Source organism: Augochlora pura, chromosome 3, assembly GCF_028453695.1.
Source record: "Augochlora pura isolate Apur16 chromosome 3, APUR_v2.2.1, whole genome shotgun sequence".
Lineage (NCBI taxonomy): Eukaryota > Metazoa > Arthropoda > Insecta > Hymenoptera > Halictidae > Augochlora > Augochlora pura.
This window is the reverse complement of record NC_135774.1, coordinates 25,927,272-25,930,991: the sequence shown is the minus strand read 5'-3', so window position 1 is coordinate 25,930,991 and position 3,720 is coordinate 25,927,272. Positions and strand designations below refer to the sequence as shown.

The 3,720-nt window shown below is 47.4% G+C and overlaps 1 pseudogene; it reads left to right on the top strand.

Annotated features, from left to right (window-relative positions):
• The first annotated feature begins 1,185 nt into the window (after window positions 1-1,185).
• Window positions 1,186-2,788, top strand: LOC144467982 (uncharacterized; annotated as a pseudogene).
• Window positions 2,789-3,720: the final 932 nt, after the last annotated feature.

The following is a 3,720-nucleotide window of genomic DNA, read 5'->3' as shown; positions in this document are numbered from 1 at the left end:
CGCGGCAACGGACGTGCCAAGATGTAGAAACGAGGTGTGGGCGAAGGCTAAGTGAACGTCAACACTGTCTCGTGTTTCTGTACGGTTTCACGGGGGTGTTCGTTAGCGGCCCCTTAAAAAAGCCACGGTTTTACGGGGATCGAAAAGTGCCTGGGAATACAGCCGACAACAAAATCTAAACAGTTCATCGGCAGCCAATTTCGCGGACGTCAATATTTACCCCAAATATCGGGCCGTTGCAGCTACATGGATCGACCTGTACATTGTACACCGAATCGAAAGTGTTACCTATCGTAGCCTCGCATCGTCGCTCCGCGACGCTGTTACGCGACACGGTCAACACCGATATTTACTGTGCAGACGGGGTTAATTGACAATCCCTGCGATACGCACCGTGTGTGCCGTGCAATAACAGCCCCTTGTCCGTCGAGTTTTCGATCGGACGGCAATAATAACATCAGTGGCAGCGAGAACACCTTATCGCGAATAAGACGGGGCATTTCGGAACTTGTCGCGAAGGATCGCGTCTCGCGTATGTCTGAATTGGCCAGCAATTAATTGTTAACAGGGTCGTGTCAATATTGACCCACGGTATTTAAATTGTTCACTCTATCACTCAGTTTTTGGCGATTAAAATAAATAAATTAATGTTACGTTAGGATCGATAGAAAGGCTGTAAAAAAATATCTTCAAAAATATGTTCTCAAAAATTGCTGAACGGAGCTCAGAATTGTTATAAACATCGTCAATAGTACAGCTGTGAGAATTAATGGCTGAAATGATTTTTCAATGACTGAGAAGTCTAAAAGAAACTTAATAATTTTCTTTTATAATAATAATATAAAAAAAAACTAATAATTCGATGAATTATGGCTGTGATTATTATAAATGCTTTTCAGCAATTTTTTAAAAAAATTTTTAACTGCTTATCTTCGATTTTCCTTCATAGATAATTTTTCTGAAACAGAATCGATCTACATTACGCTACAGTTAAATATTTGACAACCGGATGACGTAAAATTCGTATTTGCTTGATTTGCGAGAGAAACAAATAAAAATGCAGGATGCGTGAGCGTTGCGGATCGCGTTTGTAGAATTTCAAATTGAACCGCGCGGGCGTAGCCGCTCGGCCCTCGTTTGCCGTGAAATCGAGCAGAAGAAAGAACTGCCGGCGACAGGAAACAAATGATCCGAGATCATTGTCCCCGTGTGTTCGCAGGCTACGTCAGATCCGATCGATCGTGTCTCGGCGTGCCCTCGAAATTCTTGTATCCACGACAGATCCCAGAGGTTTCTTCCAAATCCTTTAGAACCGCCGAATCGGAGACCGGAAATCATCATGTGCGACCATTGCTCGTAAGTCTTCCCCCGCATTCGCCGATTCCTGATACGACGGGAACGAATTTATTTCGACTTCCACCATTTTCATTGCAACGTATGCTTGCCCAAGAAATTTATTCAATCGGTCCTACTAAAACAAAATTCTTGCGACTTCAGCGAATTTAAAACGACAAATACGTGATATGCAAATTGAAATTTTTCTTTCTGCCCTCATCTGAAGCTGAGATATCGGAATATTTTTTAAAACATATTGCACGGACTATTCGTAAAGAAGAGACGAAACAGTTCTTTGTGATTCTTTAATTTTTTATCCGAAACGTTTAAATTCGACGGATGCATTTTTTCGGTTGCAGAAAGGTGACCAGTCAGAAGGGGTATGCGGGCCAAGTGACGTGCAAATGCGAACAGTGAGTGTGCTTTCGTGTGTCCCCGTTTTCCCTAGAAATGAAAACTTAGGCCAAGAAATGAGTGGCTGAGACGTCGCTACGAAGATCCTCTCTAAGCCACTTTGTACGTAGATAACAACAAAGTTTCTTTACGTTTTACAGCGGAGACAAGAAGAACGGCGAAGGCAAGGATAAGGACTACGGCGGATGCTGCTCCAAGAAGTACGGTCCCCCTTGATTTTTCAAGTATCCCGCTGAAGTAACAGTTTCCCTCTATCGTCCGATGAAATGGCCGATCCATTGTTTCGCGTCACTGAAATCCTATTTGGCGGAAGGCTCGAACCGTGTCGAGTTTTTCCGACACACCTGTATGGCCACCGGAATCGCGTTCCTCCCCACGGGTTAACCTATGCACTATCGATAATTGCATCGCTGAAATCGTATCGCCTTATTTATTGCACCGCTTGTTTGATCGCGTCAACTTTGTTTTCAACGGCCGTCAGATCTTCCGATGATTGAAAATGCTCGGTCGACGTAGTTCCAACGATTCCATTTCGCGGATACTCTGGCGCATTCGCTGGGCGCTATGCAAATACGATTGTCGGAACTTCGTGAACGCGGCGAACAATTTCTTCGGCATTACAACCTCGTTTCCCGGGAGGAAACCGGCGCATCGGACCCGTCGAAAAGCCCAGGAAAAATTCCGATTCTGAAAGGGCTAACCGCGAGACTACGTAGCCAGGAGAAAGGCAACCGGCTCCCGGTAGTCTCCGAAGACTAACCGTAAACGAGTATGTTCGCCGACCGAGCATTGACACGCAGGGGCGGCTCGTTTCCTCCCTTAACGCGCGCAATTAACCCGGCTACACTGAAACGCGCGGTGTGTGGCTCGGTGGTGCAGAGGGTTAATCGAGTAACTCGACTGACTGTGCAGAGAGAGAAAGACAGTGGGCGGATGTTGCGGCTCGAGCTGCTGTTCCGGGACACAGGACGAGGGCGGTTGTTGCTCGGGCGGCGCTGCACAGAAGGAACCGAAATATTGTTGCTCGCAGGGGAAGTAGCATCCCCGAAACACATCACGGCGGCAGCTTTGAAAGGGTAAACGATCACACGACGTAGCCTCGGTGGCCATACGGGGGCGGGCGACGCCGAAAACGAACACCCGCGGACAACAATGAAATCCGGCGACCCGCGACTTCCGAGTCGAAAAATTCCGAATAAAAGTTCCATAAATATTTCCGCGACCACGCGACGCGAACGCCAACAAAAGGGAGGCCGCGGCCCCGCGAGTCGGTCTTTAGGGACAATGATTTCACCCGGAAGGGTCCTGTCTCTTTTGGAATTCGAAAGTCTCGACCCTCCCGCGCGCGTTCGCGGGAACTTCAGCTCTCGGCGGAGACAGGACGTCGTTGGTCGGACGGAAGCGAAATTCCGCGATGCACAACGAGAATGTTTCAGCACGCGGATCGATCTTCCTTCGTTTTCCAGGGCCAGGGAGGCGTCGGGAGGCTGCTGCATGTCCGGCTGCTGCAAGGATAATAAACCGAAGCCGAAGGAACCTGAACAACCCCCGTCGAAATGCTGCGCCGATAGAAAATAAAACGTCTACGTACCGCGCGGAGAACCACCGTTGCTTCACGATAAAAATTCAATATCTTTGTCCGATCGATGTAATCCCCCCCATGCTTCAATAAAAAGGCACCCCCACCTCGAACCCCGCGAATCTCTGTTCTGGTCTTCCTTCCGGCGAGAATTGTGTTTTGTAAAGCGTTTATGCTCTACCCGGTCTGCATCCGCGAAACGAGACCAGCGATGCGAATTTCCTATCCATCAACCAACGCACTGGCATAACATCACTTTATGGTGAAAACGTCGGTGTCTATGACGAAAACTGTTATACTTTTTGGTGTATTTTATAATCTTGCTTCTATAGAGTTAAGGGTTACAATTTGATTTCTTTGTGGATATTCTTCTCTCTTATAAGGCTGTTACC